Raw genomic sequence first — 13,984 nt, 5'->3', positions numbered from 1 at the left:
TTTCCCCAGAACACGCAACACCGGCAAGAGAGTTGAGGGACCCGTGGCCAAGGCTGTGTCCATCCCGCCCAGCCAGCCAGTGATGGGCCAGGTGAGTCCCAACGGTCGCTTCCTGGGAGCTGCTGCCCCTCTGTCCACTCTGCCAGGGCGGGGGCTGCAGCTTTGGAGGAAGGTGGGCACAAGGGAGGACCGTTTGCAGGAGGGACCCTGCTGAGCCGAGGGTTCCTGGGTGAGCTGTGCCCCTTGAATCCTTTCCTCACTGAACCTCTGTCTGTCTGTCTCTTTGTCTAGAAAGCAGAGACGCAGCCTGCAAAGCAGCTGTCTGGGCAGGAGGAGGTTGGGGTCTCTGTGTCCCGTAGAACATTCAACACAGGGCCAAAGCTTCCCACCTCCTCCAAGGTGCTGCAGGAGCCCAGGCAGCACCTCTCTGCTGTGCCTGGAGTCAAGCCGCCTGCTCCAGAAGGCTCCAGGTGGGGTAAATTGAAGAGGCCCCTGTTGGCCTTCGGCGCTGTGGAGCGAAGCAGCACGCCTCCACCACCAGCCAAGAAGCTGGCACTCTCTGCCGAAAAGGTGAGTCTGAGTTTCTGCTCAGTCTTCAGGAGACACCTTCTGATTCTTCTATCACCTCCCACTTCCTTCACGGGGCTGCCTGTCCCCCTCCCCTTTCTCTGGGCTCCATTTTATGATTTTCTCCTCTTGGGTTACAGAATCTCTTCCTCTTTAGAGCATCAAGTTTTTATTCATGTCCATAACTACAGGGCAGCACGCCGGTGCCGGTGAGCAGAGGTGACCATTACAGACGACCTCAGCCACGGGTTCCGGAGCGGACGCACCCCATGGGCACCACGCGTCATGACTCCACTTCCCAGCCTTCTGGCGAGTTGAGGTGAGCGGTGCCAGTTGCTCGCAGGCAGCAAGGCCAGTAGCAATCTTGAGATACTCCATGAAGCAACTGCCTGGCCTGGCAGCTGGCTGGAGGAGTGATCTTGGCAGCCGGCTCTCCTGTTCTCCTGGGCTGGCAGGGCCCGCTCTGGATCCCAGAAGCAGGGCCGTGTCTCTGATGTTAGCACAGCGTGGGAGGGAGCTTTGCAGGCCCTCGCCATGTACTGGTGTCCCCTGGGATCAGGAGGCACCAGCCTGGTCTTTTGTGCATCTCTGAGGAGAGTGTTGCAGGCGCCCCCCTCACAGTTAACACTTGTGCTTCTCTGCTTTCCCCAGAACACGCGGCACCGGCAAGAGAGTTGAGGGACCCGTGGCCAAGGCTGTGTCCATCCCGCCCAGCCAGCCAGTGATGGGCCAGGTGAGTCCCAACGGTCGCTTCCTGGGAGCTGCTGCCCCTCTGTCCACTCTGCCAGGGCAGGGGCTGCAGCTTTGGAGGAAGGTGGGCACAAGGGAGGACCGTTTGCAGGTTGAACCCTGCTGAACTGAGGGTTCCTGGGTGAGCTGTGCCCCTTGAATCCTTTCCTCACTGAACCTCTGTCTGTCTGTCTCTTTGTCTAGAAAGCAGAGACGCAGCCTGCAAAGCAGCTGTCTGGGCAGGAGGAGGTTGGGGTCTCTGTGTCCCGTAGAACATTCAACACAGGGCCAAAGCTTCCCACCTCCTCCAAGGTGCTGCAGGAGCCCAGGCAGCACCTCTCTGCTGTGCCTGGAGTCAAGCCGCCTGCTCCAGAAGGCTCCAGGTGGGGTAAATTGAAGAGGCCCCTGTTGGCCTTCGGCGCTGTGGAGCGAAGCAGCACGCCTCCACCACCAGCCAAGAAGCTGGCACTCTCTGCCGAAAAGGTGAGTCTGAGTTTCTGCTCAGTCTTCAGTAGACACCTTCTGATTCTTCTATCACCTCCCACTTCCTTCACGGGGCTGCCTGTCCCCCTCCCCTTTCTCTGGGCTCCATTTTATGATTTTCTCCTCTTGGGTTACAGAATCTCTTCCTCTTTAGAGCATCAAGTTTTTATTCATGTCCATAACTACAGGGCAGCACGCCGGTGCCGGTGAGCAGAGGTGACCATTACAGACGACCTCAGCCACGGGTTCCGGAGCGGACGCACCCCATGGGTACCACGCGTCATGACTCCACTTCCCAGCCTTCTGGCGAGTTGAGGTGAGCGGTGCCAGTTGCTCGCAGGCAGCAAGGCCAGTAGCAATCTTGAGATACTCCATGAAGCAACTGCCTGGCCTGGCAGCTGGCTGGAGGAGTGATCTTGGCAGCCGGCTCTCCTGTTCTCCTGGGCTGGCAGGGCCCGCTCTGGATCCCAGAAGCAGGGCCGTGTCTCTGATGTTAGCACAGCGTGGGAGGGAGCTTTGCAGGCCCTCGCCATGTACTGGTGTCCCCTGGGATCAGGAGGCACCAGCCTGGTCTTTTGTGCATCTCTGAGGAGAGTGTTGCAGGCGCCCCCCTCACAGTTAACACTTGCGCTTCTCTGCTTTCCCCAGAACACACGGCACCGGCAAGAGAGTTGAGGGACCCGTGGCCAAGGCTGTGTCCATCCCGCCCAGCCAGCCAGTGATGGGCCAGGTGAGTCCCAACGGTCGCTTCCTGGGAGCTGCTGCCCCTCTGTCCACTCTGCCAGGGCAGGGGCTGCAGCTTTGGAGGAAGGTGGGCACAAGGGAGGACCGTTTGCAGGTTGAACCCTGCTGAGCCGAGGGTTCCTGGGTGAGCTGTGCCCCTTGAATCCTTTCCTCACTGAACCTCTGTCTGTCTGTCTCTTTGTCTAGAAAGCAGAGACGCAGCCTGCAAAGCAGCTGTCTGGGCAGGAGGAGGTTGGGGTCTCTGTGTCCCATAGAACATTCAACACAGGGCCAAAGCTTCCCACCTCCTCCAAGGTGCTGCAGGAGCCCAGGCAGCACCTCTCTGCTGTGCCTGGAGTCAAGCCGCCTGCTCCAGAAGGCTCCAGGCGGGCTAAATTGAAGAGGCCCCTGTTGGCCTTTGGCGCTGTGGAGCGAAGCAGCACGCCTCCACCACCAGCCAAGAAGCTGGCACTCTCTGCCGAAAAGGTGAGTCTGAGTTTCTGCTCAGTCTTCAGTAGGCACCTTCTGATTTTTCTATCACCTCCCACTTCCTTCACGGGGCTGCCTGTCCCCCTCCCCTTTCTCTGGGCTCCATTTTATGATTTTCTCCTCTTGGGTTACAGAATCTCTTCCTCTTTAGAGCACCAAGTTTTTATTCATGTCCATAACTACAGGGCAGCACGCCGGTGCCGGTGAGCAGAGGTGACCATTACAGACAACCTCAGCCACAGCTTCAGGAGCAGACACAACTCCATGGGCACCACGCGCCGTGACTCCACTTCCCAGCCTTCTGGCGAGTTGAGGTGAGCGGTGCCAGTTGCTCGCAGGCAGCAAGGCCAGTAGCAATCTTGAGATACTCCATGAAGCAACTGCCTGGCCTGGCAGCTGGCTGGAGGAGTGATCTTGGCAGCCGGCTCTCCTGTTCTCCTGGGCTGGCAGGGCCCGCTCTGGATCCCAGAAGCAGGGCCGTGTCTCTGATGTTAGCACAGCGTGGGAGGGAGCTTTGCAGGCCCTCACCATGTACTGGTGTCCCCTGGGATCAGGAGGCACCAGCCTGGTCTTTTGTGCATCTCTGAGGAGAGTGTTGCAGGCGCCCCCCTCACAGTTAACACTTGCGCTTCTCTGCTTTCCCCAGAACACGCGGCACCGGCAAGAGAGTTGAGGGACCCGTGGCCAAGGCTGTGTCCATCCCACCCAGCCAGCCAGTGATGGGCCAGGTGAGTCCCAACGGTCGCTTCCTGGGAGCTGCTGCCCCTCTGTCCACTCTGCCAGGGCAGGGGCTGCAGCTTTGGAGGAAGGTGGGCACAAGGGAGGACCGTTTGCAGGAGGGACCCTGCTGAGCCGAGGGTTCCTGGGTGAGCTGTGCCCCTTGAATCCTTTCCTCACTGAACCTCTGTCTGTCTGTCTCTTTGTCTAGAAACCAGAGACACAGCCTGCAAAGCAGCTGTCCGGGCAGGAGGAGGTTGGGGTCTCTGTGTCCCGTAGAACATTCAGCACAGGGCCAAACCTGGCAAATGTTATGGTTCCACCAAAGCTGCCACAGAACGCACCCCCTTCATTCAAGATAAATCGCTACGTCCTGCTTCATGGACCCAGAATATTTCAAGACTACAAGACAAAAAACCCCAAGTGAAGTCAAACAATTGAGGCCGAAGTGGAACTGCCCCTGTGTAGCTTCTTAGCGACCAAGAAGCCACACTTGTCATTCAAGATGCAGCAGCCCAGACAGCACCTCTCTGCAGTCCTTGGAGTTGTGCCAGCTGTTCCTGACAGCTGCTGTCTGGTTAAACTGGAGTGCTCCCTGTTGACCACTGTGAAGTGGAGCAGCTCCGCATCTCCACCACCAGCCAAGAAGCTGGCACTCTGCCGAAATGGTGAGTCTGAGTTTCTGCCCAGTCTTCAGTGGGCACCTTCTGATTCTTCTTCTACCACCTCCCACTTCCTTCCCCAGGCTGCCTGTCCCCCTCCCCTTTCTCTGGACTCCCCTTTTTAATTTTCTCCTCTTGGTTTCTCCTTTAGTGCACCAAGTTTTTATTCATGTCCATAACTACTGGGCAGCACACCAGAGGTGGCGAGCAGAGATGACCATTATCAACCAATCAAATTATCAACCCTTGAGGACCTCAGCTCCCCTCTGAAAACGCACCACCATGGGGCAGATGGCAGCCCTCAGTCTCAGTCTGTGAAAGGCAAAGATGACACCTCCAGCCTGCCCAAAAAGAAGAGCTGCACACACGAGAACTCGGTGTCCATCACGGGGGAGGAGGCAGGCAAGAGTCCCAGTGGTGGCCAGAAGGAGCCAGGCTGCCAGGAGTTGGGTGTAGAGCACAAGGAGAAGGAGAAGAAGGAGGAGGAGAAGGAGAAGAAGGAGGAGGAGAAGGAGAAGAAGGAGAAGAAGAAGAAGAAGAGGAGGAGAAGGGCTCTGTCTTCGGGTAGGTGAGGGGCTGGAGTCTGTTTTGGTTTTGCAGCTGCTGCTGCCCTAGAGCAGGGTCTAATTCGGATTTTGTGGCTGAGAAGGCAGCAGTTGAGTGCTGTGCTCGTGTGTGTTGGGATGGTGAGGAAGGGAGGGGCTCCCACTCAGGACCTGGCTTTCAGACCATGTCTGCCTCTTTTCCTGTCCTACAGCACATCTTCATCTGCGCTGAAACTGCCGAATCCAAAAAGCCTCCCTTGAAAATCATCATCAAATTCTCAACCCTTGAGGACCTCAGCTCCCCTCTGAAAAATGCCACCATGGGGCAGATGGCAGCCCTCAATCTCAATCTGTGAATGGCAAAGATGACACCTCCAGCCCGCCCAGAAAGAAGAGCTGCACACAGGGACTCGGTGTCCATCACGGGGGAGGAGGCAGGCAAGAGGCTCAGTGGTGACCTGAAGGAGCCAGGCTGCCAGGAGTTGGGGGCAGAGCACAAGAAGAAGGAGGGGAAAAAGAAGGAGGAGGAGAAGAAGAAGAGGAAGGAGAAGGTGAAGAAGAGGAGGAGAATGGAGTCAAAAGAGTGCCTTTCTGGGACTCTGTCTTCGGGCAGCTGAGGGGCTGCGGTCTGTCCTGTTTGTGCAGCAGCAATGTGTGCCTGGCAACACCAGGCTGGCGATGGAGCCAGGCTCTCCACAGCTGTCCAGAGCCCCAAGCCAGACCATGAGGCCAGCACACCACCCGGGAGCCGCAAAGCATCCCATGTAGCAAAGGAGCTACTTAAGGACTCCATGAACAAAATATATGGCTGTGCCATCCCTGAAGCGGGGCGGCCTCGCCAGCCTTCTTGGGGCAGCGCGTCCCCTGGGGCGAGTGGGAGAGGCGATGCCACAGCTGGAGAGATGCAGAGTTGCCTCCTCCCTGAACAGCAGCGCGGGTCCAGCCCTCTGGCTGCGGGGAGACAGAAAACCCTGTGCTCTGACCCCAGGACACCTCCTGCCTTTGCACACGTAAAGAAGACGAAATTTAAAGGAATGATGAAATGGACTAGGAAAAGAAGCTCTCCCTGCCAGCGTTGGTTCTGAAGCAGTACTCCCCTGCCAAGGGAGCCAGCCAGAGACATTGGATTTGAGCTCCTGCTCCCTGCCCGGTTCTGGCCGTTGTTCGTTCTCTCCACCTCCCATCTGGACAGGGCTGGTACCCACTGCCCTCCCCCTCTTTGAGTGTCAATGGAGTGGTTTTTTTTACCCACCCCTCCCCTCTGCCTTTCCTCCCTGTTCCCTGGCTCTCCCACCCTCCTTTTCCCCTCGCCATGCCCCTTCAGCCCTTGCTGTGTCGTTTTCCCCTCGCCATGTCATTTTGCCCCTCACTGTGTCCTTTTGCCCTTTGCCATATTGTTTCTCCCCTCGCCATCTCCTTTCCCCCCTCTCCATGTCATTTTGCCCCTCACTCTGTCCTTTCAGCTCGCCCGTGTCCTTTTGCCCCTCGCCCTGTCATTTCATGCTCGCCATTTCCTTTCCCCCACCATGCCTTTCCCTCTCACTATATGCTTTCCCCTCGCCATGTCCTTTCGCTCCTTGCCATCTGAGGTGCCCAGGTGGCCAAGAAGGCCAATGGCATCTTGGCTTGTATCAGAAACGGCGTGACCAGCAGGTCCAGGGAGGTTATTCTCCCTCTGGACTCGGCACTGGTGAGACCGCACCTTGAGTACTGTGTTCAGTTCTGGGCCCCTCACCACAAGAAGGATGTTGAGGCTCTTGGAGCGTGTCCAGAGAAGAGCAACGAAGCTGGTGAGGGGGCTGGAGAACAAGTCGTACGAGGAGCGGCTGAGAGAGCTGGGGAGCTGGGCTCTTCTCCCAAGTGACAGGGGACAGGACAAGGGGGAATGGCCTGAAGCTCCGCCAGGGGAGGTTCAGGTTGGATATCAGAAAAAAATTCTTCACAGTAAGAGTCATCGGGCACTGGAACAGCTGCCCAGGGAGGGGGTCGAGTCGCCTTCCCTGGAGCTGTTTAAGGAACGGGTGGATGAAGTGCTGAGGGACATGGTTTAAGGGAGTGTTAGGAATGGTTGGACTCGATGACCCAGTGGGTCCCTTCCACCCTCGTGATTCAATGATTCTATGATCTCCCTTTCCCCTCACCATGTAATTTCACCCCTCACCACGTCATTTCTCACTTGCCATGTCCTTTCCCCTCACCATGTCCTTTTACCCCTGGATGTGTCCCTTCCCCTTGCCATGTCATTACGTGCTCGCCATCTCCCTTTCCCTTCACAGTGTCCTTTCTCCCCTCGCCATCTCCCTTCCCCCTCGCCGTGTCCTTTTCCACTTCCCATATACTCTCCTCTCACCCCATCCTTCCCCCTCGCCATCTCCCTCTCCCCTTGCAGTTCTCCTGCACTCTCCCCTCTCTCCCCCTCTCCCCCCTCTCCCATCCCCCCTCCATGCGCCCCTCAGCCGTCATGGAGCAGACGGCACGGAGGAGCTCTGCGGCTGCGCTCATGGCGGCCACGGGGAAGCGCAGGGGGGACACGGGACACCCCGCACCGACTCCTCCTGCCCCAGGGCTCGGACACAGCGCTCAGGGGGGACACCGACCTGCTGAGCGCCACATCGGGGCCGTGCGGCTCGGGGAGCTGCGTGCTCGGGGACTGCTGCCTGCAACGTCGGGGCTGCAGGTCATGGGCCACGGCCCTGCTGCCCCGACACGGCCCTGTTGCCCGCAGCATCGGGGCTGCCGGCTCAGGCACGGGCAGCACTGACCCTGCCAGCCTCTGGCACCTGCTGCCTGCACTGCTGGTGCTGCCACGTCACGGGCCACGGGCCTCCTGCCTGAGCCAGAGCTCCTGCCGGGCTCGGGGACCTGCTGCCTGCAGCGTCGGTCCCACCGGGTCATGGAATTGCCCTGTGGTCAGCTCGCTTACCAGCTCTGTTAGGAAGTTCTCTTCCATGCCCTCCAGGAACCTTCTGGACCCATTCCTCTCTGCGGTGTTGTGTATCCACCTGATGTCCCCCAAGTTGAAGTCCCTCCAGGAGAAGAAGGGGTTGGGAGACTTTTGCCAGGCACTTGGGCAATGCTTTGGCAACCTCTTCCTGCTGGTCGGGTGGCCGATACAGACTCCCAGCAGGACATCTGTGTTGTTGGCCTTCACTCTCATCATCGCCCATAAGTGCTCGACCTCAGGTCGAGCCGTCATTCCCTGAGGCCTGTGCCCTCCTGCCGTGGGGCAGCCTGGAGGAGCTGCCTGAGGGGCTGCTGTGGGGCCGCGGTGGGGTGGTGGGGAGCAGCCAGAGCGCGGGGTGGGAGGATGGATGGCCAGGGTGGTGGGGGTCAGCGGTGCTTTGGGCGTGGGGCCGTGTCCGTGAGTCCTGCAGGGCCGCGCCTGTCCTGGCTCCCCTGCCAAAGGGCTGCTCGGCCTGGGGCAGGGGCCAGGGGAGTCCCCGTCCCCCCCAGGATTGCCTGCCCGGCTGCTGCTGGCTGAGCCCTGGGGGCGGCTCCGTGCCCTTCGGGGCTTGGGGGATGCGATGTGGGGCCGGGCGATGCTTTTGGCCCTCTGGGGAGCTGTGTCCTGGTGCCCCTGCACTCCCTGCCCACCCCATGGAGACACGGAAAGGCTCTGGAGAAACAATGGATTTTAATGACATAACGAGAACAAAACCCACCCACCACCCACCCCTCCCAAACAACAGCAACTTCCCAAACAACAGGAACCCCCAACAACAACAGCAAATCCCCATACAACAGGAACCCCCTCACAAACAGTCACGCTGGTTCCCACCCGTTGAGGAGTGGCCTGTGTGATCCTCATGATGCTCCCCAAGGCCGAGTGCAGGCCCTGCAGGTGGGTTGGGGCAACCCCCGGTGTCAGTGCAGGCTGGGGGTGGAAGGGATGGAGAACAGCCCTGCTGGGTGCAGGCTGGAGAGCTGGGGCTGGGTGAGCCTCAGGAAGTTCAGCAAGGCCAAGTGCAAGATCCTGCACCTGGGTTGGGGTAATCCAAAACACAAAGCCAGGCTGGGCAGAGAATGGATTGGGAGCAGCCTTGAGGAGAAGGACTTGGCGTGCTGGGGGATGAGAAGCTGCCCATGAGCCGGCACTGTGCGCTGGCAGCCCAGAAAGCCCAGCGTCTCCTGGGCTGCATCCCCAGCAGCGTGGCCAGCAGGGCGAGGGAGAGGGTCCTGCCCCTCTGCTCCGCTCTGGGGAGAGCCCCCCTGGAGCCCCGCGTCCGGCTCTGGAGCCCTCAGCTCAGGAAGGACCTGGAGCTGCTGGAGCGGGTCCAAAGGAGGCCACGGAGATGATGCCAGGGTGGAACAGCTCTGCTCCGGAGAAGGGCTGAGAGAGTTGGGGTTGTTCAGCGAGGAGAAGGGAAGCCTGCGCGCAGCCCTGATTGCAGCCTTTCTGTACTTCAAGGGGGCGGATAAGAAAGACAGAGACACTTCTGAGCAGGGCCCGTAGTGACAGGAAGAGGGGCGACAGTTTTCACCTGGATGAGGGGAGATTCATCTGAGCTCTAAAGGAGAGACCAGATTGTGACCTTTCTGTGCTTCGGGGGGGCAATAAGAACAGTGGGGAGAGGTGTTTAATCAGGGTCTGTTTTGATTGGACAAGGGTTAATGCTTTAAACTAAAATAGGTTCCAACGAGCTATAAAGAAGACATTTTTGATGGGGAAAGGACTGAAAGATTGGCTCAGGCTTCCCAGAGTGGTGGTTGATGCCCCATCCCTTGAAACATTCAAGGTCAGGGTGGATGGGCTCAGAGCAGCGTGCCCGAGTGGAAGATGGCCCTGCTCCTGCAGGGGGGTGCACTGCGTGACCTTGAAAGGTCTCTTTCAACCCACACTATTCAATGATTCTATGATTTATTTCCCACTTGGGGAGGACTTAGCTGTAGGTTTTTGCCTGAGGAAGGAAAGACATGGATTTTCTCTAGCTGTAAGGAAAGAGGTCATCTCCTGACAGTTTTGAGGAAGCCTGTGTTAGGAACCCACCACCTGCCTAGTCTGCCCCTCGACTTTTCTCTGGCATCTGGTACGGTTTCAGAAGGTTTTCAGGCTGTTATTATGTTCAATTGCATCAGAGATTTTCATCTGCGAGGATTTCAGTGGCAAAATCTGCAAGGTAACATACTTGCCACGGTGAGAGGATTGATAGTCCTGTCAGTGGAGTGATTTGGGTCTGAAGCTACTCACATGCTCAACATTCTGCAGAACCGAACCTGGTTTATAAAAATAAGGGCATATTGCAGGACTTACTGAGCATTTGCAGGAACTGAAGGCAAATTCAGCTGCAGCCCCTGTAACAGCGTGGGCTGGTGCACCACAGACACAAAGGGGAATGTTTTTGTGTGCTTTGCGTGTACCACAACAGCCCATCTGAATCAAACTCCAGGAGTAAGTGGCTTCTTGCAGGCACCCGGCCCTGCTCCTCCGGGCATCGCTTATGGGCAGCTCAGGAGCAACCTGGTCTCCAGGGGCCATGGTCTAGCCCTCTGCTGTGCCTGAGATGTGATACCAGCACCCACTAGATGGTGGTGGAGGACAGCAAGGAGAAGGCTTCCTGGGCCCTGAGAGCAGAGGGCCAGGCGCTGCTTGCCATGAGGCTCGGAAGGGATGTGCCAAAACATAGCACCGGTGGGCACAGTCCAAAAAATACCACGGTGGCGATTGTTGAAGCTGTCTTCCTGGGAAGAGCTGACATATTCTCTTGGAAGAAGCAAGCAGGGCTGCTCCGTGTTGTGGCTCACTCCCAGCGCAGTCCATGTGTGCAAGGGCGACTCAGCCCACTCACAAACACAAAGAAATGCCTTCAAAGGCTTCATAGTCTGTAGTTCACAATGCAAATTCACTGAATGCTGCTCCTGAGCTTGGACCCTGCAGGCACACTTGTCCAAGACAGGGATCAATGCGCTGCTCCTCATAGCTTGGAGTGGGTTCTGCGAGATAGTGGAACCTGGAAGCCTGAGCAGGGCTGTCAGTAATGAGGGATGTTCAGGGACTGAACTGAAAGGCTTAGAAACCTCACTCGCCTCCCTGCCTTGCCGGCAGTTTGGTCCTGCGTTTGGCACAACCTGAGAGCTGAAGTGCTCGCAGCATCTCCTCTGCAGCCAGAAGAGTGTGCGAGTAAGAAGGGAGTTTTAAACCCATTTTCTGACAGCGCTGGAGAGATTTTTTTTCCTAAGACGCTTTTCTGGAAGTGATTTCCTGAGGTGGTGGAGCAGTGCTGGCGTACGGACCAGGGAGGTGGTGAATCTCCATCCCTGGAGAGTTTCTAATTCATTTGGATGAAAATGGACTGAGTAACCTGATCTAACTCTGAAGCCAGCTGAAGCTAAAGTACAAAGTTCTGCCCTTTCTATACGCTTTAGTGATTCTGTGATATATTGGATCTCTTTTGTTCTGAAGATGAGCTGTGCAGGCAGAGGAGAAGAGGACATGGACAGCAATCAAGTAGGCTTTTAGGGGTAGGAAGAATTTCTTCCACATGAGAGTGGTGAGACACTGGCCCAGGTTGCCCAGGGAAGCTGTGGCTGCCCCATCCCTGGAGGTGTTCAAGGCCAGGCTGGATGTGGCCTTGGGCAGCCTGATCCAGTGGGATATCCCTGCCCATGGCAGGGGGGTTGGAACTAGATGATCTTTAAGGTCCCTTCCAACCCAAACTGTTCTATGATTCTATGATTATATCGCTGAGACTGCCCGTCCATCTGAATAGGATCGACGTGCAAAACCATGTGAGACCACATTTGTGGTGTTTGATCCTGGAGTTCATTCCCAAAAGTGCATGCACACAGCCCCGGCCTCTGGAGAGCAGCAGGTGATTTGTCCTGGAGCGTTCTTCCTTGTGAACGCAGCCACTAGATGGGGAAGCAAGCACTTGATTGTCACTATTTCTTACGGGAAAATTTCCCTTCCTTTGGCTCTGCTCCTACGATGCACTGTGTTTGCCTCTCTGTTTAGCATCTCTCCATGGGTTCCTGCTCTGGTACCCTGTGCTGTAGGGCTGACCACAGGATTTCAGCTCATTTAAGTTTAGAGGTGCTGTGCTCGACCTCAGAAGACAGTGTAAAAAACTGTGTAGCTGTGGCACTTCGGCACATGGTTTAGTAGACACAGTGGAGTTGGGGTGACAGTTGGACTGAGTGAGCTTAGAGGGCTTTTCCAACCTCAGTGATTCTGTGGGGGACATCAGGTGCATCTGGCCAAATCACACCCTGCACTCCTGGACTGGGTAGTGGGAATTTCAGGAATTGTCAAGACTGCTTTTGCCACCTCTGCTGGGAAACAGCACCAGTCGGGGAGGTGACCCAGATGCCCCTCTGCAAGCTGACCCTGGAGGGCCATAAGCATAGGTGTCATCACAGAGAGATCCCAAAGCCCCTCCGCTCATTTAGGAAGAATTTCTTCACCATGAGAGTGGTGGGACACCAGCCCAGGCTGCCCAGGGAAGCTGTGACTGCCCCATCCCTGGAGGTGTTCAAGGCCAGGTTGGATGTGGCCTTGGGCAGCCTGAGCCAGTGGGATGTCCCTGCCCATGGCAGGAGGGTTGGAACTGGATGATCTTTAAGGTCCCTTCCAACCCTAACTGTTCTATGATTCTATGACAGCGGGTCCCCAGGCTGGCGTGGCTCTGGTGATGGCTTTTTGGTGCCCTTCTGGCAAGTGTGCCCACTCCCGGTGACACAGGAAGTGGTTACTATTACAGAAAGTGGAATGTTTTCATTTTAGCTCAAGTAAAGCTTTGTCTAAGTCATTGTGTTCTTTGAAAGTTAAGCAGAATGTACTTCTGAGAAAATCAGGAGGGCTAAGGCCCAACTAGAAATCAAACTGGCTAAGTCTGTGAAAGATAATAAATCTTTCTACAAATACATTAACAGGAAAAGGAGGACGAGGGAGAATATTCAGTCCCTATTGGATGCAGAAGGAACAACAGTGACAGGGGATAAGGACAAGGCTGAGATACTTAATGCTTTCTTTGCCTCAGTCTTTAATAGCAAGGGAAGTTGTTCCCTCTGTGTACAAACCCAGGAGTTAGAGGAGCAGAATGAGGCTCCCGTGATCCAAGAGGAGGCGGTTAGAGACTTGCTTGCCCACCTGGACACCCACAAGTCTATGGGGCCGGATGGGATCCACCCAAGAGTATTGAAGGAACTGGCGGATGTCCTTTCCAAACCCCTTTCCGTCATCTCCTAGCGGTCCTGGCTGACTGGGGAAGTTCCACTGGACTGGAGGCTGGCTGATGTTGTGCCCATCTACAAGAAGGGTTGCAGAGAGGATCCGGGGAACTACAGGCCTGTCAGTCTCACCTCAGTGCCGGGGAAAGTCATGGAACAGGTAATCTTGAGTGCTATCATGAAGCACATGCAAGAGAACCGGGTGATCAGGCCCAGTCAACAGGGGTTTACAAAAGGCAGATCTTGCCAAACTAACCTGATCACCTTCTATGACAAAATGACTCGATTACTGGATGGGGGAAAGGCTGTGGATGGACTCTTCTTGGACTTTAGTAAAGCCTTTGACACAGTTTCTCACAGCATTCTGCTGCAGAAACTGTCAGCCTCTGGCCTGGACAGGCGCACACTCTCCTGGGTTGGAAACTGGTTGGATGGCCCAGAGAGTGGTGGTCAATGGAGTTCACTCCAGCTGGAGGTCGGTCACAAGTGGAGTTCCTCAGGGCTCAGTACTGGGTCCAGCCCTGTTCAATGTCTTTATCAATGACCTGGATGAAGGCATTGAGTGCACCCTCAGCAAGTTTGCAGATGACACTAAGCTGGGAGGAAGTGTGGATCTGCTGGAGGGTAGGGAGGCTCTGCAGAGGGATCTGAACAGGCTGGACCGCTGGGCCGAGACCAATGGCATGAGGTTTAACAAGGCCAAATGCCGGGTCCTGCACTTGGGGCACAACAACCCTATGCACTGATACAGACTTGGGGAAGAGGGGCTGGAGAGCTGCACGGAAGAGAAGGACCTGGGGGTGCTGGTTGACAACTGACTGAACATGAGCCAGCAGTGTGCCCAGGTGGCCAAGAAGGCCAACGGCATCTTGGCTTGTATCAGAAATGGGGTCACCAGCAGGT

The sequence above is a fragment of the Cuculus canorus genome, unplaced genomic scaffold (assembly GCF_017976375.1).
Source record: "Cuculus canorus isolate bCucCan1 unplaced genomic scaffold, bCucCan1.pri scaffold_78_arrow_ctg1, whole genome shotgun sequence".
Taxonomy (NCBI): domain Eukaryota; kingdom Metazoa; phylum Chordata; class Aves; order Cuculiformes; family Cuculidae; genus Cuculus; species Cuculus canorus.
The sequence above is the reverse complement of the archived record's forward strand: the minus strand, read 5'-3'. Positions refer to the sequence as shown.